Source organism: Dipodomys merriami, unplaced genomic scaffold (genome assembly GCF_024711535.1).
Source record: "Dipodomys merriami isolate MVZ:Mamm:240054 unplaced genomic scaffold, mDipMer1.0.p SCAF_11, whole genome shotgun sequence".
Lineage (NCBI taxonomy): Eukaryota > Metazoa > Chordata > Mammalia > Rodentia > Heteromyidae > Dipodomys > Dipodomys merriami.
Genome location: NW_027202382.1, coordinates 36160850 through 36188684, shown reverse-complemented (window position 1 = coordinate 36188684; position 27835 = coordinate 36160850). Strand labels below are relative to the sequence as shown.

General features: G+C 46.5%; 1 long non-coding RNA gene across 2 annotated transcripts; it reads right to left on the bottom strand.

Moving 5' to 3' along the window:
• Positions 1-2125: 2125 nt before the first annotated feature.
• On the bottom strand, positions 2126-16696 carry LOC138816444 (uncharacterized). Of its 2 annotated transcripts, none has more exons than XR_011368668.1 (3): positions 16642-16696; positions 4490-4745; positions 2126-2292 (listed from the first exon to the last, which is right to left on the bottom strand). It is a non-coding gene; the product is annotated as an uncharacterized lncRNA (long non-coding RNA). The 2 variants fall into 2 exon arrangements; XR_011368669.1 differs by having other exon boundaries at positions 4554-4745.
• Positions 16697-27835: the final 11139 nt, after the last annotated feature.

Below are 27835 nucleotides of genomic sequence, written 5' to 3'. Positions count from 1 at the left end.
TCAAGCTATATGTGTACCAGTAGCAGCAAGTTCTTTAAGGGAGTTTGGGAGCAGGAGGCTCTGAGGAGTACAGGCTTCTCACCCCAGTTGCCATTACTGCTTTCTGCTGTGTGATCCTGCTTATGTAGGTGATCATTCTCTGCTGTAGCTGATCCATGATGCCCAGTTTCTGGTTCAGGTCACTGTGACCCTTCCAAGGAGGGAGACTGCTGGCATTTTCCTCCTCTCTGTGCCAAACTCAGTTACCAGTGCCCCAGGACCTTACAATGCCCGTAGCCCAAAAGGTATCAATGGGGGGAGGGCTTCTAAGATTCTTATGTCCTACCCCATGGCCATTCCCCAGCCCCAGGAGCCCCCAACGAGAGGACATTCTCCTCTTTGGTAGATGTGTCCATGTGATGCCACTTTTTCTGATGTGAGCTTTAGGGTTATTTCAGGAAGAACAGGAACTTAGGAATACAAAGAGCTTGTATTCTATTCTTGGTAGGGCAAATGTCCTGGCTTCCCTGAGACTGGTGATGCCTTTTGTTCCTTCCTGAGTCAGCTCAGCCCAACCCAGCCCAGCCCAGCCCAACCTACCCCAGCCCAGCCCAGCTCAGCAATGGCAGCTTCTTTCCCAATGGCAAGAAAATCACATTCACGGTGAGGTCTGCAAGGCTGGCTCCTCACCCTGATGACAACGCCCCCAGCAAGTCCGGTCCTCACCATCCCAAGAGAGTTGGGGTGTAAAGAGTTTGCGAATCCCTTTTAGAGGCCAGCAGGCTCTTCTCTACTGAACATCATAATCAGGATGACTATTGCTTGCTGAATGCCCACACAAAGCTTCACAGGTGTGACCCCAATGTCAGATGGCACTCCTGGCCCCGCAGATCTGCTGATGGGGTCCATGCCCACCTCCCACCCTGATTTCAAGTCCAAGCCCTCCCTAAGTTTATTGTTTGTGTAGCTATGCGTCTTTAACATAAGGTCTATGCCAGAGAGCCTTGTTTTCCTCTGGTGCAGGGATTCCAGGGTGATGGGGAGGGGTGGTGGTAGTAGATCTGCTGCCATCAGCACTTGGCTCTCAGGCTATGCCAGGTGCAGGGAGGGTCTGCTGGAGGCTTCTGGGCCCCAGAGTGGCACGCATCATGTCCATGCAGGTCCTGCTGGCACCAACCCTGTCACTTGGCTGCATCAACCTGCAAGGGCCATTTTGGGGTGTGGAACAGGCTAGGGGCCCAGGAAGAGAGAGAGATTGGATTGCCACGTATGCCAAGTGCTGTGCCAAAATAAGCTTTCTCAAGTTCCTGGGCTTTTCCTTCTTATGAGTAGTCTCTGGTTCATACTGCCCTGCTCAAATAGAAAACAGTCCCGAGTCTCAAAATAGGAAACAGTTCTCATTCCCTTCCCTCCCCCCCCCTTCCCTTGTACAAAATAGCAGATGTCACTCAATAAATGATGATTTGTGAGTAAATAAGGAACAGAGGCACTGTCACAAACAACTGGGGAAGACTGTTTTTTTTCCTAGAACTTTCCTTCAGTTAAACTACAGCTTTTAGGGGAGTCTGGTTTTCTTTTCTCCTTAGTGCTCCTCCCCTCCACTCCCCGTCCCTCCTCATCCCTCTTCTCCCTATTTCCCCTCCCCTCCCTCGCTGACCTACAGCTTTTAGAAGAGTCTAGGTTTCCTCCCTCTGCCTCTCCTTCTCCCCCTGCCCTCCCCCTCCTTCCCTCTCTCTTGCTCCCTCTTGCTTTCCTGCCTGCCCCTTCTTTTGCCTCCCCTGCCTCATCTCCTACTCTCTTTCTAGACTCTGGTCCCTAGTAGAGCCTTCCTTCTGCTTGTTCACCAGACCACATCCATCCACCCCTGGGAAGGGAGTTCTCACCAAGAAGCCTATTAAAGCTCTGAATAAGACAGTTGCCAGCTGCTGAAATAGGAAGTATCTACTGTTAAGCCGACTTTATCTGTTCCTTTGTTCACATTGGGGGTGCCTCAGGGGAAGGCATTGATACTGCACTTTACACAGGAGAAACCTGACCCTGGGAGAAGGAATGAGTGAAGTGTGGCTAGTAAAACAGCTGTCAAACACGAGGCCTGGCAGTGGGGGAAGGGCATGAGACTTCCGAGGTGTGATTGGCTGGCTTCCAAAGTTTCACATTTATTTTTGCCTGAGGGTAATGTTTTAGGGCACGGTGTACATCAGAGACAGAGGGGATGGTTTACTCGAAGTTGGCAGTGTGCCTGCCACTCTCCTCTGCCCAGCCAGCCTTCTGTCTGTTCAGAGCCTGGTTTTCACCATCACTTGACTTGTGAATCTGCTTAGAGAAGACAGGCATCATTTTGTCATTTGGGACCTTGGACAAGTCCCTTTCTAGGACTGACCAGGCCAAGCTGGAATTCTCCTTCCATTGATCCTGCCCAAGTTTTCCAATAAGGTCCTGCTGTGTGGGGCAGGGCTGGGAGAAGACCCTTCTCCCCTGTAGGATCTGTGGGTCTCGGCTTTGACCCTTGGTCCCCAGGCTCCTTGTGGACTTTGAAGGAAGGGAGCCTGTAGTCCCTGCCTTTTCTCCTCCCTCTCTTCCTTCCCCAGAGTCTTCAGTAACTGGAGCTGTGATTGCTCAAAATTGTTTTCTAAATAACAGAGCAAGGTGCCTCATTCACAGAAAAGAAAATGAGAAAACAAAGCCCATTATAAACCTCCTCTCAGGTACAAGTTGAATGCCCCCAGGCTCTACCCTGGCTTGCAAGAACTTTCTACCTGTCAACCTTCAGAGCACTTTCTTTTGGGATGTCCAACTTGTTCCAAGATGCCTGTTACTGTCCCCATTTTAAAACGGAAGCTCCCTTTCCCAGGAACACTCTCAGTCCTAGGCAAGCCAGGAGGTTTCATCTTCTTTCACCATGTTTTTTGTTTGTTTGTTTTTAGCATTTTCTCTATCTTAAGAATTGCTGGATAAGGGCTGGGAATGTGGCTTAGTGGTAGAGTGATTGTCTAGAGTGCATGAAGCCCTGGGTTTGATTCCTCAGTACCACATAAACATAAAAAGCCAGAAGTATTATTGTGGCTCAATGGATAGAATATTAGCCTTGAGTAAAAAAATCTCAGGGAGAGTGTCCAGACCCTGTGTTCAAGCCCTAGGACTAGGAAAAAAAAAAGAATTAGGAGCTGAGTGTGGTAGTACAAGCCTTATAATCCAAGCTTCTTAGGAGGTGAAACTAGGAGGATCTAGTTCCAAGAATGGTGTGGTCAAAACCGCGAGACCCTATCTGAAAGATAAACTACAAAACAAAAGGACTAGGGACATGGCTTAAGGTTAGCAGAATGCTTGTCTAGAAATTGTGAGGCCCTGAATTCAAATTCTGAGTTCAGAAATCTGCCTCTGGACACAAAAGCTGAACAGCATTAGGTAAATTATCTTCCCTCCTTAGATTCTTAAGCCATAAAATGAGGAAACTAAAAACACTGAGCCTCCAAGGGTTAGTGTGAAGTCTGAGATGTTCAGTCTCTTCAGGACAGAAGGAAGACTCAGCCTCAATCCCCACATCTGAAAATGAGAGACAGGTACTAGTTAGATATTTGTAAGGACAGACTATCCTGGGAACACAGGCAGGACAGGAGAGACTAGAGGGGTGAGGAGCTAGTGGGTGGTGCCTTGTTGGATGAGCAGGAGGTGAATGGAGAAGAATATTCTAGGCAAAGGAAGCAGGCTGAGGAAGCATGTGTCTGGTCAAATTTAGCTGAGCTGCAATTATGTTTTCTGGAATTTCCTTTGGGGTAGGATTGGCCAAAAAAAAAAAAAAAGATCTTCATGAGATTCGGAAAGGGGAAGCGAACACAAGCTATCTATATTCTGAATTGAGACAGGCAATTGCATGGCCGTTTGCACATGTTATGATCTAACGGGTTACGTGTTGGGATAGTGTAGCATCTGCATCTGTTTCGTCCTCACTGGCTACTTCAATTTCTTTATTGCCTGAGCCAATCACTCTCTTGGACAACAACTTTAGTTTCTTCTGAAGAGCAACTGGGATGGGAACTGCAGGCTTGGATACAATGGGAGACTCATGTGAGGTTGTAGCTAGTTCTCGTGGATTCCAGCTTGCCCTTGCTCTCCCACCCTGATGGCTTCAGGTGGAACACTAGGCGCAGAAGCTACAGCTGTGCACCACTCTGAGAGCTCCCAAAAGCCAAGCTGTGAGACCAGAAAGGATTGGGAGAATGGAATGCCTCCTCCCACCATGAACTCTCAGAACGATGAGAGTTTCCTGAAATCGTCAATCAGTCCTGGCTTGATGGGAATTCAGATTTCTACCCTAGGTGTAGGCTAATTCCACACCAAACTTTCTGGGAACTTGGGGATAGATAAAACTCTAAGCTACCTATAAGTCATTTAGGGCTTACACTTGTTTCTTAAGATAAAGAAGTTATTTATCACTTGAGTAAGATTATACGACATGATTGGTGCTTGTGACTTCAAGGACATATGCCCCTGGATCATACTTAACAAATACCTTGTAAAATGGACCTGGGGCATCTGAAGGTATTGGCAGACTTCAGGCCTCTGGTGCCACAAACCTCAATTCCATGGTCAGGTGTCTGCTATTGTCCTGTCCCCAGTCACCGCAGGTTGTGACACACAATAGAGCATGCAGCTGTGTAAACTGCAATTGCATAAGGTCTGATCCCAGGAACATTCTCCATTCTTCATCGTGGCTCTGCTTCTTCAGATGAAGCTGGCTTATATACTGCATCCCATGTAACTGTGAACTGGAGAAATGGGGATAGGGTAGAGCAGGATAGGAATGAGGATTGAGAATGAGGCTAGGGCTGGGCTTCATAAATCACTAAGGGGCTTGCAATGTATCCTGTAGTTAAGGGGGAGCTGTGATGGTTGTTAATTCTGGTTGTGGGGCAGTGATGTAGTCAGGTCCCAGATATTGCATTCTCTCCAATATTCTTGATTCCTATGCATTCGGTATGAGCTGTACATTGTACTGGGTTCCAGGAGCGATATAAAAAAAGTTGAGATATATGGATTTTTATCCCCAGGAGATTCATAGGAGCATATGAGTTATGACTCTTATACAAAGAAACTCCAAGGCTGACAATGGTCCCAGCCACAGAACACAGTGAATTTCCTCAGCTAGATAGATGATCACTTTTCTGGACGTCCACTCTCAAGGCTGAGTACACGGAGGCACTCCCCACGTCGAGGGGAAAATTCTACCCCCTTCATCAGGTGAGGATAAAAACTTTTGAGGGCTGATAGGAAACAGGCAGAGGTTTCAAAAACACTTTTTCTTTTCTTCAATTGCATACAGGTACAGGTGGATTTGAGAATTAACAGAAGCCACGAACCAAGAAGTCATTGTCCCTGAATCCTGAGGTCCTGGTGAATCTAATTGGGATTCAAGCATCTTTGTCACAAGTCCAGTTAGTGCTGTCTGTGCCTGTAGATTCACCTGGGAATAGGAGCTAGCTGGAGGGAGACCCATGTCTGCAATCACAGTTCTGATGTATATAGTTGTAAATAGCCCAGTAAGGTAGACCAGTTGTCTGTCTTCTAGAAGGACAAGAATTGTGCTTGGCAGAATAGATCTAGCCACTGGCTGAAGGAGGCCCAGAGGTGGCTACTGTTGGAGCCCTGGTTGGAACTGTGGGAACTACCTCCTTGGACTTAACTGGTTGGGGTTTGTCTGGCTCTGGAGCTCAGGAGATAGACACCAGCATTCTCCAAGAAGAGGTAGCTTCTGCTGTGGCCAGTCTGTGAGTGCTGGTGACAGTATCACAGACTGAATCTGGATGGCAGAACCTCAGAGGGCCACTGATTATGGCTGTATCAGATGATACATCTGCTCGGTTGGCAGTAATGTTAGCATTTACGTTGGTCACTTCCTCTCTGTGAAAGCCCTGATCGTGTCTGACACATGAACATGAGCCAAGAATGGCTCACCAGTCACTCTCACAAGAACCAGAGTCCCCATGTGAATGGGTGTAAGCTTTCATGGAGCTGAGTTTGAACCACTAGAGTGACCTGCTATGGGGGTAGCTGGTTATGCCTCAGGATGACAGAGCTGGTAGGAACATGATACTTGCATTGGAGAACTGCAAATGTGTCCTAATGTGGGTCTGGGTAGAGGCAAGGAGGCTGGGCTGGATGCACAGAAAGGATCTAGTGCTTTATTCTCCAGTGCCATCATGCTGCAGACATATTCCACAGTACAGGAGGAACAAGTCCAGACCTATGGAGACAGCCAGAGGAAAACTATCTCCCCCAACTCAAAGGAAGAATTTTCTAGAAGCCAGCGCCCTCCAGGAAATTGTGAGCACCTGGTCCCGCAAGACAGCTAGAGGAAATGAGAATGACTAACTTGTATGATTGTTAAGACAGCAGACCAGGAGTTTCAGGGACTGAAAACAAACAAACAGAAGTTATTCTGGATATAAACACAAGTTTAACACCAAACAAAAGATGGTGAACTCATTGCCCTTCCCCAAGAAAGGAAAAACCCCAGAGGTATTTGTCAATTGTTACCAAGAAGACAAAGACAAAACAAGTGACTACTTTGAAGGTTTAGGAGCCCAGTTCTGATTCACACAAATGACTTTTATACAACAGTGAACACAAAGGAACTGAAATCAGAAGGAAGAACAGAGTAGAACTTCAGTAACACAATGTCGAAGGGAAAAGATAGGTCAGGGGGGATTTACAACACCATACATTTGTATACAAGTGTCAGCACTAAGCAGAAACAAATAACAGGATTCAGGGATTCTCACTGATGTATGTAGCACAATAACCTTAGAAAACCATGCCGATCAAGAATATGCTCAGGTTACAGGGAGCAGCTAGGCAACAGGATGCAGGGCATGAACAGTGGCTTTGACTGTCTTGATCATGTTCCAGGACCAAAAGGAGGTGGTGAGTGTATAGGTGTTGGGTTGTAATGCCTCCTGACTTCATTCAGTGACAAAGATTTTTCTACTTAGGTCTTTCAGTGCCCTTCCAAGCATCCAGTGAACTAAGAGGTTGCTGTCATCACTAGCTCTGTTCCAGCTCCATCCAGAAGGACTTTCAGGAGTAACTATTGCATGGCTGTGAAAGATGGCCTACAACTATCCCCTATCCTACCTATCCTCTCACATCATCTCTCTTCCTCAGAGTGAATTGAAACCAACGACTTGCTCCTAATGAATGGGATATGGGCAGAGTGACGAATGCTACTTCTGAGATTCTGTTACAAAGACCCCAGCCCCCAACCCTCAAACCTTGTCACTTGCTAACTCTGTGAAGCCAGTGGCCTCACTGAGAGCTGTTCTAAGAGGAGGACCTTAAATATGGAACCAGGTGAGACCAAGTGAGACACCAACTAATCAGTTCCAGTCTCCTCCCAAGACCTTGAGCAGAGGTCCCCACTAGGCTGTAACAGCTTTCTGACCTCGTGAATGTTTGTGGCTTCAAGCCATATGGCTATGAAGTAATTTGTTACACAGCATCGGATTATTCATAGGACTGCTTTGTTCTTTCATTTACTGACTCTTGACACACTCAGAGAATGGCGGAATCCTCCCTGACTTCTGTTTCTGGCCTCATTTGTGGTCATAAGGCTTCTTTTCTGGACCATTCTGAGATGGGGACAGAGCTTGTCTCTCCCCCAGGATCTCTTTGGCTTCTCTCTGTACCATCCTCTGACTCTGGGACATCCTTTCTGGCTAGAGGGTGACTGCCCAGGCAGAAGTAGGTCCCAAGGGCACTAATTCTGCAAACTGTGGCAGATCTGTTGGGTAAGCTTGGGTGGTCATTGACCTCTCTTGTGCTTCCTCATTCTGGGTAGCAGGATGCCAGAGATCTCTCTAGTGACCGTTGCCATAAACAGAGAGCAGATGAGTGTCTACAGCTTCTTCTCCCTGGACTGCTGGTCTCCTAGGCCAGCTACTTCCAACGGCATCATGGACTGTCAAGGGAAACTGAGGGAAGCAGCCAAGTGGTGGGGGTAGAGGGTGAGATGACCAGTTCATCGCTGACCCTGTTTGTGACATCTAAGCCTAGTTCACAGCTTTTTAGAAGGGCTCTCCTGACACCTGCCTGTCATTTCTCTGTCACTTCCTCCACTGTGTCTGAAGGGAAGACAAAGAGAAAAGGACCCTGGATTTAGAATCAACCCTGAATTCAAATGCTAACTCTACTGCTCTTTGCTCTACGATGCTGGTCACATTGATTCCTTTCTCTGAGCCTCAGTTTTCCCATCTGTAAAAGGGACTGGCACACTTCTGATTTTCGGATGCTTAGAATCTGTTCTGTTGCTGGGTACCAGTGGGTCACACTTATAATCCTAGCTACTCAGCTGCCTGAGATTTGAAAATGTGGTTTGAAGTCAGCTTGGGCAGAAAAAGCCCACGAGACTCAACTCCAATTAATCGCCAAAAAGCCTGAAGTGGAGCTATGGCTCAAATGGTAGAGTGCTAGCCTCAAGAGGAAAGCTAAGGGTCAGCACCCAGGCCGAGTTAAAGCTCCAGTACAGGAACAGAGAAAAAATAGTTTTGTTTTCCTATAATAAAATATACCTAACATACTTTTCCATTTTTGCTGGTTTTCAGTGTCTAATTCAACAGCATTGACTCCATTCACATTGTCACAAAACGGTCGCTACCATCCATCTTCAGAACTTTCAGTCATCCCAAGCAGAAACTTGGCACCTATTCAACATTAATTTCACCAAGCCCTGGTGGCTCATGCCTGTAATTCTAGCTACTCAGGGGGCTGAGATCTGAGGATTGAAGTTCAAAGTCAGCCTGGGCAGGAAAGTCCGAGAGACTCTTATCTCCAATTAATCACCAGAAAACCGGAAGTAACTCAAAGTGGAAGAGCTCTAACCTTGAGTGAAAGAGCTCAGGGACAACGCCCAGGCCCTGAGTTCAAGCCCCACTGATAAAAACAAACAAAATCCCTCAATAATTTCTTACATTCTCTTTCCCTCTCCCTACAACTACCATACTACTTCCTGTCTATGTATGCTATTCTGGGCACCTCCTAGGAGGGAAATTGTAAAATATCTGTCCCCTGTGTCTGGCTTCTTGCATTAAATGGTTTTAGGGTGTTCTGAGGACTCATTGGAAAGTATCACATAGCAACTCTGGTCAAGGCCAGCATGTAGTAGGTGCTCAGAGACAGGTGAGTTTGCTTACCTGCTGCCTGTGTCTTAAGGGCTTCCTGGCAGATGAAGAATTGCAAGAGGGAGGCACCCGTTCTCCACAGAGGGCTAGAAGGGCCTCAGGAAGGAAGCAGTTGTTTGGTTCACATAGCCGCAGGGATCAGGTCATCCTGTCCTGGGGGCAGGCCATGTGGCTCGTGATAAAACAGGAAGGTTTCCTGTGCAGCCTGTGTCACCAGCTCAAGTTCCACCGTAAGGGCTGAGCTGTGATGGCTTTAGATTCTCCACTTGTCCCCATAGCCACTGCTTCTCCAGCCCATAACAAACTCAGAAGCCAGGGTCCTGACTTGGCTGGTCCTGTGTCTCTGGAGACTTGAGGGCTACACAGCAATCAGCATCTTCAGCATCAGTGGTGTGGACAGCCCCCATAGAAGGCCTGATGCAATCCCAGGAAGTGTCTATACCCTGGGGGTATAGGCCCCTGGGGGTGTCCTCATAACCAGAGGCTCTTATTCTAGCTGGGGCCCCCAGTGGTTCCCAGACCACTACACCTATATATTTGCTTCCTGTTGTGGCTTTAATAATCACCAAACCTGTCATGCACAACACACCTGCTTTCTCTCTTCTCATTCTGAGATCAGAGGAGTGATCACTGGGCTATTATTGGGATGTTGGTGTGAGTGTGCTCCTTCCAGAGGATTTAGGGGAGAAAACAGCTCCTCACTTTTTTTTTCCCCCCACAGGCATCCCTGACTTGCAGTCTCCTTCCATCCTTAGAGCCTAAGGCTGAGGCCTTGCTTTACCTCCCTCCCATCCCTGCTTCCTTCTCAAGGTCTACCAGTTAAGCCACAGCTCCATTTGGCATTTGCTGACTAATTGGAGATGAGTCTCACAGATTTTTCTGTGAGACAGGCTGGCTTTGAACCACAATCCTCAGATCTCAGTCTCTTGAGTAGCTAGGATTATGTATGTATGGCTTCTAATGGTTCTTATTTTGAGCTTGCCCCAGCATCTTGGTCCATTTGGGATGCTACAATAGGTGCTACAGAATGCAGATGCTTATAAATGGCAGACAGTATTCCCCCATGTTCTGGAGGCTGGAATTCCAAGATCAGAGTACCATGGGGTTGATTCTGTGAGAATCCTTCTTTGGGTTGCTGCCATCTTCTTCTTGTAGTTTCACAGGGTGGACAGCCATTGAGACAGCTCTCTGGGATCATTTTTATATAAGGATTTTTCTGCCTGGGCTGTCTTCAAACTATAATTCAGGTTCCTCAGATCTCAGAGGACTGAGTAGCTAGGATTATAGGCATGAGCCATTAGTGTGAGGCTTAAAGTTAGCTACTTTACAATCTTAATTTCATCTATTACTTCAGTTCTTCTTTGGCATGTAACATGATATATTCAAAGTTTCTGGGAATTATGTGACACTTTTGGGGTGCAGTTAATCTACCTTGTCACAAGATAAATCCCCAGTCTCACTGCAGACATGGGTTACTGTCTGTGGCCTAGAAGCTTGCATCATACAAACTATAATCCTAAGAGAGTCAGAGAGACAGAAAGTATATATATGTGCACAAGTGTGTTTATGGTACGGTCTGTTTAAATGCAAATACCTCTGGTGTCTGTGTGTGTGTGTGTGTGTATGTGTGTGTTTGGGTCCACAAAGTGTTTGAAATAGACCTTATGGTTCACTATGTTAGCATGCCTGAATCATCAGTCAAAATCTCATTGTCCAGCAGGTTTGCTTGCAAGGCATGCTGGGAGCTCAGGGGCCCAGGGCAGGAAGTGGGGGGTTGTGGAGAGGAGGCAGGGTAGGTGTTGCTGAAGCAGGGGTTTGCCTGGCCATCTCTCCACAGGCCTATTTGCCTCTAAAGAGCCTCCTTCCCCCCTTAGCCTCAGCAGCTGCATCCTCTTCCCCCTCCTTCTGCTCAGAGAAACCCCAAACCCCAGAGCAGGCCGCACTGCTGGTCTGTTTCCACTCACCAGAGTCTGATGTGTGGGCACATATGTGAAGGTAGAGGAGGGCCTTGGACAGCAAGGAACACCTGGCTTTTCAGATTGGTTCTTCTGACTATAGGGGGCTATGCCTTTGTCCCCTGGGCCCTGGGTCATGCCTTCACCTTCCGGCTGTGGAAGAGATCCTATGGATTGACGCAGTTTGTGGAGGCAGCAGTGACCTCTAGGTATGTCCCTCTGAGATCTTTGAATGACTGCAATCTTGAGTCATGGGTGGGTGGAGCTGGCCAAGGGTCCTGCCTGGGCCAGCATGGGAGTCCTGGGGGGCGGAGGGGGGGGGCGGGAAAAGAATATCAAAAGAGGTGGAGAGGGCTGGGAATGTGGCCTAGTGGTAGAGTGCTTTCCTAGCATGCATAAAGCCTTGGGTTTGATTCCTCAGTACCACATAAACAGAAAAAGCAGGAAGTGGCGCTGGGGCTCAAGTGGTAGAGTGCTAGCCCTGGACAAATGAAGCTCAGGGACAGTTCCCAGGCCCTGAGTTCAAGCCTCAGGACTGGCAAAGAAAAAAATAAAAAGAGAGGTGGAGAGGAGCTTTTCATTTTCTTGGCATCAAATGGAGTCATAACTGATACTTCTACTCCAGCTCCCGGAGTTCTGTGAGTCAAAAATGGAGACAAAGCTAGAAAGTGCTTCCTGGAGTCAAAGGCTTGGGGCCCTGGAGGCAGGACTTGAGAGCTGGTGGGGGGTGAAAGTGACTTGTCGTGTTTTCCTGATCAGTGGTTATAGGGGTAAGGGTTGGAGTAAGGAGAGAAAGCTGGGGAAGGGTCTGGTGGTGGCTGGTATTTACCCACTCTGACCCCATTGGGTCTTTGATCTTGGGAAAACAGGACTAACTTTCTAAAGTCCAAGGCAATCGACTTTTGCTGGGTTCCCGGGAGGTGGATGTGTCCTTCCAGGCAAAGCAACTTCCAGTCTGGTTAGAACATTTCCCCTAAGGGTGAAGATTGCTGGAGCGCATGCCTGTAATCCTTGTACTTGGAGGGTAGGCAAAAGAGTCAAGAATTCTAGGCCAAGAGCTGGGCATTGATGACTCACACCTGTAATCCTAGCTGCTCAGGAGGCTGAGATCTGAAGATTGCGGTTCAAAGCCAGCTTGGGTAGGGAAGTCATAGAAACTCTTTATCTTCATGTAAGCACCAAAAAAGCTGGAAGTGGAGCTGTGGCTCAAGTGGTTGAGCACAAAAGCTCTAGGCTGGAGCACGAAAGTTCAGGGACAGTGCCCAGTCTCTGAGTTCAAGCTCCAGGACCAGCACCAAAAAAAAGAAGGAGGAAGAGGAGGAGAACTCAAGGCCAGATTGGGCTGCACAGAAAACCTTGAAGCAACAAAAGAGTAAAAGAGCAGAATAACTGAGACCTTAGAAAACAATGCTCAAGCTCACCGACATTGGCAACCGGATACAAACCTAAGTCCCCTCTTTCCTCAGCATCTACTACCATGTCATGGATATTTAGAGCTTGTGGTCTCAGGCTGGTAAAAGAACTTACCAACACATAAGAATAGGAGAAGCAAAGGTTTATTAGGATGCAAGTATAAGAAAGACACAGCAGGCAGTTAGCCAGCAAAGAGACATACATGCATGCATGCACACAGGGTCAGGAGAGGAGTTTATGTCTTTGGTTAGGCAATCAATTGATTGGCTGTCTCTTTCTTGTACCATGCTTTAAACTTTACCAGCATGAGACTGGCTTGAGATCTTGGTTTTCATGTTTTGTCTCACATCTAGCCCATTCCGCAGCCTCAACTTGATTTTCCATTCCGTCTGGCTCCTGGTATTTCTCTGTCTGTGATGTCACCTTTAACGGGGCCTCCTCCACATACTGTGCATGTTCAAGGAGTTGGTTCCAGCTCAATTGGAATCAAGAGGGACCCACTTGAATGTCTGGGGTCCCATTTGTTCATTGAAGAAGCAGGACCTGAATCCAGATGTTTGCCTCACAATCTTCCTCCCAGGCTATTCCTCCTGCAGGTACTACTGCTCACCTGGCTGGGGTAGGGGCAAGAGGATACAGAATTGGGCCTCCCTCCTTAGAGTGACAGCCATGGGCTTTACTCCAGATCCTCAGCATAGTGTAAGGTCCTGGGAGAAGCTCCAGGTGGTTCTTTGGACAGGGTCCCTCTGGTTCCCACAAGGGTATTGGAGATGATTAAGCAGGCGATAATAGCTGTGAGGCTGCCAGGGGCAGCCCCCTGGAGGAAAGGGGAACTGATGGATCATACAAACCACAGGCCCTTCCTGACTTGGGGCAGGGAAGTAAAACCCAGGGCCAGTGGGTGCTCTGCACACACAGGTTCTCACAAGGCCTCAGAGCACATGTGTGTGGAAACACCTTACAGTGACAACCCTGAAAGATAGCTCAGAGCTAGCTGTGTTTACAGACAAGCCTGCAACTGCATAAAGCATCCATTCCCGCACATCAGCCAGGCAACTGCACATCCCCAAACATGCTGCCATCCCAACTAAAACGCACAACACATAACACACAGCTGTCCATGCCCAACCTCACTTCCACAAGGCACAAGCAGATACATCCAGGTGAACATAGGGGAATACACACTGTCATATGTGTGCTTATGCAGATCCTCTCAAGTCAGTAGTACACACCTGTGAACTTCCATTCTGTTACTAAACATTAACTACCTAATATATGTGAGGCACTGTGAAAGCACACTAACACACCAACCTACTGAGACACACCAAGCAGCCACACGCATACACACTGGGACAGACCTGAGTGCACATGAACAGTCACATGTACTCACACATAGACAGCAAGCAGGATGACTGTCCTCCTGGGACAGGTACACACCCAATGTGATTTCTTAGGAATCAGAGGTGATGGAGAAACATTGTTCTAGAGGGTCTTGGATGCAGGTAATGTAGCAGAGTGGTTTAGCACTTTCCTTGCATGCTCAAAGCAATGGAGAGACAGTCAGACAGACAATGAGAGAAAGAGAGAGAGAGAGCGAGAGAGAGAGAGAGACAGGCAGACAGACAGACAGACAGACAGAGACACACACAGAGATTTTGCCTTAGAGGACTCTTTCTACAACTTCCTCTCCTCTTCTTGCCTCTCTATTCTAACTGCCCCATTTTTCTCCTTCCTTTCCCTCCCCTCCTCTTTTTTCCCCTCTTCTTTCCTGTCTGTCTCTGATCTGTCTCAGGAGATGGGTGGCTACCATGTGATGCTATATTTATTATAATAAATTCAACATGGAACTCTGGTGGGCCTGGATTTCTTTCTTGGTTTACTTTCAACCTTTTTCCTTTTGTTCAGATCATTTGGCTGCCTCTGACTGAAGGCAGAAGCAGGCACTAATGAGTTCCTGGGAAAAGAGAGGGGGGGGAAAGAGAGAGAGAGAGAAAGAAAGAAATCAATCAATCAATCAATCAATCCATCCATCCATCCACTGGAGCCAGAAGGTATCATCTGTACCCAGGAAAGGGTCTAGCCTCTGGCCATGGGATTCGCTCCTTGTCACAATGATCAGGCTCAGTCTTTTCATCTCAGGAAGAAAGGGTGGAGGCTAAGGGAAGGGGTAGAAACATGCTGGAGGAAAGGCATATATCCAGGTTCACTCTCCTGTTCTAGGCAATGTTCACGTCAGTCACATCCACTGACAATTTAATGGGGCTAGATGATGAGGATGGTAGTGGTATATATGAAGAGACAGGGAAACGAAATATCCTGAATATTAAAAGGACCAGACTCGGAAATTAGAAACAGGATGTAAAAACTGGAATATCAGAGCAGCAAGCTCCTGTCTCTACTGTGTACGTGTGTGTGTGTGTGTGTGTGTGTGTGTGTGTGTGTGTGTGTGTGAAAATACCATACAGAGGGGTTACAATTACATGGGCAAGGTAATGAGTACATCTCTTATCAAGCATTGTTGCCTCCTCCTTTGTTTCCCCTTCCCATCCCTTGCCCCCCACCCGTGCCAAAGTTGTAAAGTTCATTTTCAATGTAATGTCTTGTACATCTCATTGTTGCAATGGGTTCACCTGTATCCTTATTTAAACTGTTTGTTTTTTTCCCTTCCCCTCCACAAATTATACCAATATCAAATAAAGTGAAAGCAGAGGTTATACCGTGGGGGAGGGGCATACAAAGCAACAAAGAAATATCTTATAAATATGTTAGAAACAATAGCAAGAAAGAAAAACCATTTAAGTCCTCATTTCAGGGTTCATTTCACCTAACATCAACTTATCTGACCGTTTCTGCTTGTCTCAGACATATACTAGTTGTTGTAAATAAGGGAAACCATGGGACTTGTGTTTCTTTGGGCCTGGCTTACTTCACTTAATTTAATTTTTTCTAAGTCTTTCCATTTCCTAACAAATGAGGCAATGTCATTCTTTCTGATGGAGGCATAGAATTCCATTGTTCTACCTTTAAATTTTTTTAATTGTCCAGGTGATGTACAGAGCGGTTACGATGTACAGAGCGGTTACAGTTATATAAGATTACATTTCTTGTTTTTTGTTTTTTTTTTGTTTTTTGTTTTTTTTTTTGGGTCCAGTCGTGGGCCTGAACTCTGGGCCTGGGCACTGTCCCTCAGCTCTTCAGCTCAAGGCTAGCGCTCTACCATTTGAGCCACAGCGCCACTTCTTTTTTCTTTTTGCTTATGTGGTGCTGAGGAATCGAACCCAGGGCCTCATGCATGCAAGGCAAGCACTCTACCACTGAGCCACCTTCCCAGCCCAAGATTACATTTCTTGTCTAACTTGTTATCCCTTCCCTCATTTTTCTCTCTCTTTCCCTTCCCCCTCCTCTTTAAAAAAAAATTATCCTATAAGAATAGAAGAAGCCGGGTGCTGGTGGCTCACGCCTGTAATCCTACCTACTCAGGAGGTTGAGATCTGAGGATCATAGTTCAAGGCCAACCTGGGCAGGAAAGCCTCTGAGATCTTATCTCCAATAAACCATTCAGAAAACTGGAAGTGGCGCTGTGGCTCAAGTGGTAGAGCACTAGCCTTGAGCTGAAGAGCTCAGGGACAGCCCCCAGGCCCAGAGTTCAAGCCCCACAACCAACCAAAAAAACAAACAAAGAATAGGAAGATATAGAGGAGGTGTGCTGACTGAGATGATGGTGGTGGTGGTGATGATGGTGGTAGTGATGGTGACTATGATTATATAGTGGTAGCATGCCAGCTATGAGCAAAAAAGCAAGCAAGCAAACAAACAAGCAGAAAAGGCAAGTCAGGTAGTGGTGGCTCACTTCTGTAATCCTAGCTACTCAGGAGGCTGAGATCTGACGATCACAGTTTGAAATTAGCTTAAGCTTTTGCCCAATGAACTGGCAAAAAAAGAGACAGAACTGGAGCTGTGGCTCAAGTGATAGAGCACCAGCTTTGAGCAAATAAGCTAAGGGACAGTGCCCAGGTCCTAGGTTCAAGCCTCAATATCAGCATTTACACACACACACACACACACACACACACAAATTTGACTAAGTTAGTAAGAGTGTGTGACACTAAGGAAGGACTTACCAGTCAGAGCTGCTTGAGACACTCCAAGGGAAGTAGAAGTAAGAATGAAAACTTATGTAAACAGCTACAAAGTACCACTTTCTGAAATGCTATATAAAGGATTTACATAATGTGGTGAATCACTTTATGTTGGGCACACATTCCAGTAAATGCATTGTTGAGTAGTTCTGTTGTGCAAATACCATAAAGCATACTGTTGTGAAGCCTGCTATTGTCTCGGTGACTTGTCTACATGGTCCTTGTTTGAGAAAACTGTTGTTTTGTGGCACTTAACTTACCAGAGTTGGGAGAAAACACTAAGGTTTCCTTCAACCCTGCAAGTGATTTGTAAAAGAATATGGATCACATTTACCCAGGGAGTTAAAATTTACAATATGAGGGCCCTATCCCAGGAGGTTCTGGCTCAGCAGAATTGAGGTAATTCACAGCATGGTGATATCCTTGAAATAGGTAGTACTTCACTAGGTTTTATTTTAGAATCGTTTCTTAGGATGGGAGTCTTACTATGCAGCCCAGGATAGTCTCAAACTTGCAGTCTCTTGTTTTAGTTGCCTTCACCCAGATGCTGGGATTACTATACCTAAGTGGCCCCAGACACAGAGTCAATACCATAGTAGAAGGTTCTCCAACACTCACTTTTTTTTTTTTTTTGGTCGGTCGTGGGGGTTGAACTCTGGGCTTGGACGCTGTCCCTCAGCTCTTCAGCTCAAGGTGAGTGCTCTACCACTTGAGCCACAGTGCCACTTCCGGTTTTCTAGCGGGTTATTGGAGATAAGAGTCTCATGGACTCTGCCTGGGCTGGCTTTGAACCTTGATCCTCAGATCTCAGCCTCCTGAGTAGCTAGAATTACAGTTGTGAGCCACCGGCACCCGGCTCACTCACTTTTTTTTTTCCTGGTCATGAGGCTTGGGTGCTGTCCTTGACCTTTTGTGCTCAAGGCTGGCACTCTACCACTTGAGCCACAGTTCCACTTCTGGCTTTTTGGTAGTTAATTGGAGATAAGAGCCTCAAACTTTCTAGCCTGGATTGACTTCCAACTGAGATCCTCAGGTCCCAGCCTCCTGGGTAGCTAGGATGACAGGCCTGAGCTGCCAGTGCCTGGCCTGCTGTACACTTTTTTGTGGTAGCTTGAGGACATCCCCTCTACTGTGGCTTTTAGGTCCAGCAGACCTGGACAAAACCAAGGCTGCACTTTTGGCTGTACAAGTTCAGGAAATCACTTTCCTTTGAGCCTCAGTCTCCTGCTCTATAAAACCAAGAGTTATACCCTTGTCCCAGGGTGTGTCTTGAGTCCAGTGAATATACTTGATGGGAATGTTTACTCTAAGATGCAAGAACCATTGCATTGCTGTGTTTGAACATAAAAAGGAACCTATCCCACCCCGGTTGAGTACTGCTTAAGTGAACTAATAGGATTTCAGCTCCACCCAAATCCTGGTGGGCAAGACCAAACTAAGTGGATCTAAGCTGTTGCCAGAGTCACTACCATATAGTCTAACTTCCACGGTAATTCCAGTCATATGAGAAATGACACTGGCCAGCTGTGGGATAGTGACCAGACAGAATCATAAAAGGATTAAAAAGAAGGGCTCAGCTGGTGCCAGTGGCTTGTGCCTATAATCCTACTCAGAAACTGAAACCTGAGGGCTGAGGTTCAAAGCCAGCCCCGGCAGGAAAGTGAGACTCTTATCTCCAATTAAACTGTGGTTCAAGTGAAAGAGGGCTAGTCTTGAGGGGTAAGAGCTAAAGGACAGTGCCCAGGCTTTGAGTTCAAGTGCCAATACCTGCACAAAGAAAGAAAAAGAAAAAAGGTGGTGCCCAAATTCCTGGAAATGTTCTGCCCATTCCCAGTGGTGGAGGCATTGACTCGCATGACCTCATCTGAGTTCCTGTGTGCTGTGAGGGTGCATGCTGGTGTGCATTCCCTCGGGGGTGGGGGGGAGAGGCGGACTCCCCTTCTTCCAAGTCAGGGCAAAGGTCCGATGCCTGGCACCAGACTCAGGTGAAGGCGTGCAGGAAGTGCCAGTCATGCTCCTCCTAGTTAGTGGTGTACAACTAGGCCTCAAGATTCCTTTTGTGTTTTCTTAATGGAGCCCCACCAGCACCTCGCTTCCTCTTTATTATCTTTGATCACAAGGAACTGCTCCACTTTTGTTGACAACTCTTCCAGCTCCCTGGTTGAAGGTTGCTAACTTTTATTGTTTATAGTCCTCCAAAATTGTTTAAGGTCAACTTTCTGTCCTGTACATTTACCTTCTATTTAATAAACTTTGTCTATACTCACATAGTATGGTCCCTTTCTGCCTGCCAGACACTGTGTTCCTGGGTCTCGCTGTGTGAACAGCAACACCCAGTAGATATATTACAGCCCCCTTTTGATTAGCTTCTTTCTCCCTAGAATTTCTTTTACACAGTATCTATACTCTCTAGACTATTACAAGTTAAGAAGTTGATTTGTGAGTTTATCTCTCACTTCTCCGATTTTATTTTCCTGCCAGTACTGGGACTTAAACATAGGGCCAAGGTATACTGTCTTTTAGTTTTTTTCTCCTCAAGACTGGTGCTCCACTACTTGAACAAAACCTCTACTTCCTGCTTTTTTTCCCTTGGATATTTGGAGATTAAGAGTCTTAAAGAGCCCAGCGCCGACAGCCCATGCCTGTAATCCTAGCTACTCAGGAGGCTGAGATCTTAGGATCACGGTTCAAAGCCAGCCCCAGCAGGAAAGCTGATGATACTCTTATCTCCAATAAATCACTCAGAAAACCAGAAGTGGTGCTGTGGCTCAAACGGTAGAGTGCTCTCCTTGAGCTGAAGAGCTGAGGGACAGCGCCCAGGCCCAGAGTTCAAGCCCCACGACCGACAAAAAAAAAAGAAAAAGAAAAAGAAAAAGAAAAGTCTCTTAGAGCTGGGTGCTGGTAGCTCAAGCCTGTAATCCTAGCTACTCAGGAGTCTAAGATCTGAGGATTGCGGTTCAAGGTCAGCCCAAGCAGTAAAATCCGTGGGACTCTTATCTCCAATAAACCACCAGAAAACAGGGAGTGGCACTGTGGCGGTAGAGGGCTTGCCTTGAGCTGAAGAGCTGGGGGACAGCACCCAGGCCCAGAGTTCAAGCTCCACAACGGACAAAAAAAAAAAAGTCTCATAGGCTTTTCTGCCTAGGGTTGTCTTTGAACTGCCATCCTCATGATTTTCATATCTCAACTTCCTGAAAAGTAGCTAGGATTACAAGTGAAGCCACCAGCATTCAGCTTTACTTCTCGAATTCGTGGCTAAGAAAAAAAATTCTCCTTTACTGCTCCATTGGTGGTTGTTATTGGTCTTGATCTGGTTCTGAGGCAGGACAGATAGGACACAATGAGAGCTAAAATAAAACAAAAAAGAAAATGTTTTAATATAAGCCAGTCAAGAGCAAAGATTAGAGAGAAGTTTTGGAGCAGTAAAAGTTGTGTCCATCCTTTAAACACTGCATTCTTTATATCACAACTATTTCTTTTAGGTGTTAAGTACATTACAATTTATTTGTACCAAAATTGGGTCCCAGATTAGAAGACAATTAATTCTTTGAACAGGAATAATCAGGGTTACAAGACATCTGCGTCACAAGTTCCTTGGATTGCAAAGCCACTCTAAATGTATTGTCTTCTTGTTAGGGTGACAGGAAAACCACCCTAGACAGATCACCTCCAAGGTTAGCTGATAACATCTAAGCAGGAACTTAGCAAAATAATTGAAGATCTGCAGGTGACCATGCATGTAGTTAAAAGTTCAACACAGAATTGTTTAGCTTAGATACAGTTCTGGGCAGTTAGAGAGCCTCCTGAGTCTCTAATGCCCTTCTCCCCTCTTTATATATCAGGAGATAATCTTTCCTCTTTCTCCTTTTCCCCACTTTACCTTGCTGTCCTAAACTGACCTTGCCTGGTTTTTATGGTGTGCACCTTGTTTGTGAATTGTTGGGTCTTCGTTCGTCCCACGAAAGATGGATGGGGACAGAGGAAAGGTAAGTGCGGCGCTCGCCCGTTCCCCAGCCTCCCTCAGCCCGGGAGACAACCAGACACAGTGGGGAGCCAAATCCAGCAGGTAGAAAACTCGCTTATTAACAGAGAGAAGCCCTTTTTAAAGCCAAAAAGGGCGGGTGGCATGGCAGGGGAGGAAGAGGAACCAATCACTGTCAAGGTCACACCCTATCATGCACCTAAGCCTTCACGGGCTGGTTAGGCACTGATCCTAAGGCAAATTGGGCTCTGCCCACTCTACTCTCTCCCAGCTCCATCTTTGCTGCCCATGTGCTCTACAGTAAACTGGGCTCTGCCCACTCAACTCCCTCTCAGCGCCATCTTTGCTGCCCATGTGCTCTGCAGTGAATCTCTTCAAAATTCTTTGTCTCATGGAATTCATGAGCCTCGTGGAGTAGGCGTGGAGAGGAGACTCGAGCTGGTACAGCTTCTTTCCAGGCTTTGCTTTTGTTTTAGGGATTTTAGGAAAAATGAAAAAACCTCTAAACAAGGTTAACTTGACCTTGGCTCCAACCAGCCCAGTTCTTGGAATGGAAAGAAAGCCACTAGGTCCCCCTCCCCTTAACAACTTAACCCACCTTCATTATTCTGGTAAGGACTGACCAATTAAACAGATAGCCAGTAATCTGGCTCCTACCTGGCTCCTACTGGCAACATCACGAGCTTACCATAAACTCTGTCTTTTTCACCTGCTTATGTTAAACTCCACTAAACTCCTCCTTTGTGTATGCTTACCGTAAGCTCCACCTTACTGTTGAATTCGTGAGTCATTGAAGCCAAGTGATAGGCTGGTTTAAACAGCCATTATGTGACAAAGTGTAACCTCATTGGCCACCTGCGTGTGGTCTAGTATGACTGTGCAATCTTTTGGGTGTATGATAATCTCATTGGTCACCTGCGTGTGACCAGACTTGACCTTGTGAATTTTGCCTTTAAAAACCTAAGTACACGGGCTGCTCAGGATCGCAGTATCAGCTCCCGAGCCTGTGCTGTGGCCCTGGCTGGTCAGTGTAGGAACCTTCTCAATAAAGTTGCTTTTCTATTAACAACTTTGTTGTGGTGGGCTCTGTCACTCCAGATGACTAGGTGGGCTTGCCAGCCTGAGTAGGGGTCTTCCTACTATACTAAGAGCTGGGAGGTTTTTGGAGATGGAGTCAAAGATCATCTTCTTGATTCTTCTTGATCCACAAATCTCTGGTGACAGTTCTACAATTCCAAGAGGAGAAAAGGACCCAGTTTGAGGTAAAGCAAAACAACAACAACAGAACTGGAAAGAGATGGAGTAAAGACTCCTGAACAAGTGGAGTTCACGAGGACAGAAAGGAGGGGTAAAAATGAACCTAATAAGGGTGACTCTACCGTAATGGTTGGTTTGGGGATCAGATAAACCTCTGGGCACGTGATACTGGGCCACATTTACCCCAGGTCTCAGCTTCCTTACATCTATGAAGTGGAGACAGTAATTATAATATTCTGGCATTGATGTTATGAGGGCTAAGCCCTGGCTTCAAGCTCTAGCTCTGACCTACAGGAAGTAAGTGAACTTGGCCTTACCTCTTCAAGACTCAGAATCTTCCTAAGCAAATGGAGAGCACGGGTGCACTTACCCAGTGCCCTGCAGATTGAGCCATGTCAGAAATGTCAACTTGCTTTTCTAAAGGCTGATGGGAAACTGAGTTGTTATTTGGGAAAGGTTGGGGCTGCTGAGGCTGAGTCAGGAGTACTAAGGGCTGTCCCAGTCCCCTAGTGACACTAGTAAGGGACATCAGCAAGTCCTGTCACCTCCAGGGCCCTGAAGTAAAATGGGGCACCAGCTTCTACTCCTCCCAGAACCCCAAGATCATGCTGACTGTTGGGGACTCTCACCCCTTTCCTCTGACCTTCTCTCCATCCTTGCTCAAAAAGACCAACCTCTCACCTAAGGCAACATTGCTTTTGGCAAAGTCAGGCTTTGGAAAACAAACCAGGGTGGAGTATGGGTGGTGTGGCATTTAGATAACTTCTATTATGGCTCTGACCTGACGGCCCTTGAGAGCCTGGCTGATCTTAGAGACTGATTACCAGGAATCAGTTCCAAGGAAAAGTTCAGGGCAAATCACCACAGCAGCAGGCAGAACTCAGGTCCAAGGCTGCCACTTGGAAGCCATATTTCTGGCCAAAACAAAGGTTCATTTAGGAATATGTCAGCAGCAAAGAACCAACGACCTAACTCCAAATGGCTTCAACATGTAGGAGGGCTGCTACCAGGGATGATGGCCAGTTATGTGATTGGACAGCATCACTCAGCGCCCGAGGGTTTTCACCTTTTCATCTGTTAGAAGAAGGCTACTGTTGCTTCCTCCCTTCATTCCCTCATGAATAACTGAAGGCACACAGGAAGAAAATCTGACCATGTCAGAAAGGTTACTTATGGAACACCTTGGCTGGGCCTGGAGATGAGGGGTCATTCATCCAGTCATGACCTTCACAGAGATGCCTGGGGTGCCAATGATTGAGGATGGAACTGAGAATAACAGGAAGTCCCTGCTTGCCTGAGACCACTGTAAAACTTTTCCTAAAGCTATTGTCTGCTACAGTGCTTAACCACAAAGCCAATTGTCAGCTCATCTGATTAAGGAATTTTGTACCAGACCTCCCTGTGGCTTAGATTTATCATAAAGATAGATAGTGATCTTTTACTTACCCCACCCACCTGCATTCCATTTTTTGTAAAAAAAACCAAAAACTGTGTTACCAATATGTTGCAACCACTTCCTCATTCATTTATAGTATATAAGACTGCTTGTAAGTTCAATAAACAGACCTTGATCAGAACCTTGTCTTGGTCTACTTCCTCCTGTCTGGGTTGTCTCTCATTCAGGTCAGTTCCTCTTCGAGAACTTGTTGACCGACCCCGAGGTCGGGGCAGGTGGCGCCCAATGCGGCCGCTCTCTTCTTGGATCGCTGTGTACCGTGATCACCGCGGAAACACCCGACTGCGATACAAATCCGTAAGGTAAGGGAGGCGCTGCAATTCTGGGACAAACACTTAGTAAGCATGAACTTTTTGTTCAAGGCCTAAAAGCCTCACTCAAGGCTCGAGGAACACAGGTTAAGATAAAAAGATTTAGGGCTGGGAAGGTGGCTCAGTGGTAGAGCGCTTGCCTTGCATGCATGAGGCCCTGGGTTTGATTCCTCAGCACCACATAAGCAGAAAAAGAAAAAAAAGAAAAAAAGATTTAACTCAATTTTTTATGCTCCTGGAGGATATTTGCCCTTGGTTTCCTCAGGAGGGTACTATAGACGAGAGAAGGTGGGGTCGTGTTGGAGACTGTCTTAAGGATTAAGACCCTGAAAAGATTACTGTTCGGGCTTTTTCATATTGGAACCTCATAAATAGTTCGCCACCAACACAAAGATGTGTCTAGAGTGGTTAAGGAAGGTGAAGAATTTTTAAAACATAAACTTACGGGGAGTCAGGCCTCCCTTGCCCCAAAACCCCTCTCCCGTCCCCCCTCAGTCGCGTCTCATTGTCCCTCGGTTTCCATACCAATGCCTGACGCTAACCTCGACTCACAATTACAAGAATCAAAATCTATATACCCGGTTCTTTCTAACCTCAGATCCCAAAGGCCCAATGATGCTGTCCTTCCCCCGGAGGACGAGGCCACTTTGGAAGAGAAGGCTGCTAAATACCACGCCTCAGATTGGCCCCCTCTAAACCCCTTGGGCACACGACCTTCTCCCTATAAAATAGCCCCTCCCTTCTGTGTCCCTGCCTTGGCCTCTTCAACAGACCTTGAGGAGGTCACCAGACAAGCCACAGTTAAGCTTTCCCGGGAAGCCCAGGCCCTAAAGGCCAAGAAGGAAAAGCCCCAACTATTACAACAACTATATAAACTGGACCTGGAGATTAGGAACCCCAACATAAAAAATTAACGACAAAAAAGGAAAAGATCCCTCATGCTTTTCTAGTCACTCGGTCTCAAATTAGAGCCACTTTGGAAAATCTAGAAGAAGAATCTGATGATCCAGAGACTGAGGCAGAGGACAGAGAGGAAGAGCCGGAGGGAGGGCCCAAGTCTGATGACTCAAATGGGAAGGAGGAAGGAGGAAAGCATCTGGTTATTAGAGCTCAAAAATACCATCGCCTTGAATTTACACATATTAAAGAATTAAAAAGTGCTGTTTCCTTGTACGGCCTTACCGCTCCTTTTACCATTTCTCTTTTGGAATCACTGAGCGAGGACTGGCTTACAGTAAATGACTGGGCCATGCTAACCAAGGCTACTTTAACATGAGGCGATTTTCTTTTATGGAAGGCTGATTATGGCGAAAGATGCCAGGATATAGCTTGCTGTAACACATCTGCTGGTGGTCACTCTAAGTCCTGGACCATAGAAAAATTGATGGGCAATAAGCCATTTGATACTAATGAAAAACAGGCCAAATTTCTCCCAGGATTGCTTGTTCAGATTCAACACGCTGCCCTTAAGGCCTGGAAAAGCCTCCCTTCTCAAGGGTCCGCCGTTACCTCTTTGGCGAAAGTTCAACAGGGACCCCATGAATCTTACAGTGAGTTCATTGGACTCCTTACAGAGGCTGCCAAGCGCCTTATGGGAAAGGAAGAAACTGATAATGAGCTTATTAAACATCTTGCTTTTGAAAATGCCAATTCTGCTTGCCAAGTGGCTTTACGTCCCCACCGCCATGGCAAAACCATTACTAACTTTATCAGACTTTGCTATGATGTTGACCTGTCTTGAGTAACATCTGCCTGGCCATAGGCGCCTCCCTTAAGGATTTTACTCAGAACCTTTTGAAAGGGTCGAGATGCTCACGCTGAATGGAGGACACCAAGAGACTAGGGCTTTTATTCGAGCAGGCTCGGGCTCACAGTGTGACTTTAAACCAGTCAGCAGCTGAGAGCCCCGAGCTTCCCTGAGGGTGACCTTATATAGGACTTTATTATCCTTTATGGCAAAGCCCTCGCATTAGTAGAGTATCCCATCGGGGTCTGCACGCAGGCAGCCAATCATTTTACACTGAGTCACATACTTTTACCAATCATCTTAAGGAGAGACACATGTCCTAATTTGGGCTAGTAAGAGATACGTGCCAAGCTGCATGTGCCCTCGGATCCTTGGAATGGGAAAGTTACCTTGTAGACAGTTTCCTGAAACAGGGCTGGTGCCTTTTGTTTCCTTGTTCCCTTTAGGGTGGGGTTGGGTAACTTTTTACCTAAGGGGGCTGGAATGGCCTCTTTTATTATTGGGATGGTCTCTTTCACTTTCTTAGTATTAACAATAGCAATCCACTCCACAATTAGTAGAATCTTGCTGGCTCTGCTACCATTCCTCCCCTCCATTCTATGAGAGTATAGCTGTACTTGGCCACATTTATGAGGTCAACAACCCCACCCAATGTCGCTGGACCTAACAACCTTTCAACAAAGTGACAATAGCCCAAGTTATGGGACTTGGACTTTGCATTTTCAGTAATGGCAGTTTTATCCCCCCAGAATATAAATCTTTATGTAATCAGACCTATTCTTTTACTTCGACTCACAAATATCTACTCCCCTCAAATTGTCCCGACCCGCAGGACTTCAACGAGGGCAATGAACCTAAGCGAGAAGGAATGAAGGGACAAGAGACATGAAGAATGACAACAAGACAGGGATTCTGATCAAGCTGCTAAATTTTATTTTTCACACAGCTGTATTTATAAGGAAGCTTTTTCATTGGCCGTCATTGGCCGAAGCAGCTGTAGGATGTTTGCTTAGGGCAAGGTGAAAAAGGTGGTCGGGTCTTTAGCAGCTGCAGGGTGTTTACTTAGGGTGTGGTGAAAAGGTGGTCTTTAGCAGCTGCAGGGTGTTTACTTAGGACATGGGGAAAAGGTGGGATTCTGTAAATTCAGCCTTAAGATGTTCCAGTGAGATAGTTAAGCCTATTATGTTGAGAGCTCAACTTTTGGCTCCCAACATCAAATGATACATGGTGGGCCTCCAGAGATGGCTTTACCTCCTGTGTGTATACCTCTTTAATTTTACCAGAACCCATATTCTGCATCATGGTACAAGTTGTACCAAGGTTAACTTACTATTCTCAAGATCAATTTACAGGACTTTGGGAGACCAACGTAAGAGCCGTACCTCGACGGAAAAGAGAACCTGTTACTGCTGTAACCCTTGCTGTCTTATTGGGATTAGGCATTGCTGGAGCGGGAACCGGAGTAGCCTCCCTCGTCCTCTCTAATCAACATTACTCTGAACTGCGGTCTACAATAGATGAGGACATACAAAACTTAGAAAAAGGAATATCTGCCTTAGAAAGCTCACTAGCCTCTTTGTCAGAAGTAGTGCTCCAAAATAGAAGGCGACTAGACCTCCCGTTTTTACCACAGTGGGGGCTATGCGCTGCTTTAAAGGAAGAATGCTGTTTCTACACTGACGGCACAGGGGTCGTTAGAGACGGCATGGCCAAAGTTAGGGAAGGGTTAGAGAAGAGAAAAAAAGCAGAACAAGAGAAAAGCTGGTACAAACACTGGTTTTCCACCTCCCCTTGGTTCACGACTTTACTCCCATCCCTACTCGGACCTTTTGTTGGCATCCTAATTTTGTTGGCTTTTGGCCCATGGGCCTTTAATAGGCTTACTGGTTTTATTCGGCAACAGATTGATTCCCTAGCATCAAAACCTATACAGGTTCATTACCACCAGCTAGACCTTGCAGACCAAGGCCTAGATTGAGCCCCTTGAGAGAGGGTCTCCTTCGGTAACTGCGCCTCAGTCCTGTATGGCGGGCACCCTTGGGGTGAAGGCATCTGCTTAAGAGGTGCACAACTAGTGCAGAGGGGCTAGTAAAGCTAGCACACAGGACCCCTCGAGAGATACGCCCGATCGTGTAGGGGTTAAGTGTCGCTCAATATCCCCTCCTTCAAAAAACCGACAGATGTATAAAGGTCTGGGATGCGATTCTCCCCACAGGATCCTTCTCCTTACCATACATCCTACCATACATCCCATCGTTTGCTCAGAAGGATCGGTGCCTCTGTCTCCCCTCAGATTAATGCCTCAATTTGTTTTTAGGACCCTTCTCTAAAATAAATAAAAGAAGGGGGACTTGCTAGAGACCACTGTAAAACTTTTCCTAAAGCTATTATCTGCTACAGTGCTTAACCACAAGACCAATTGT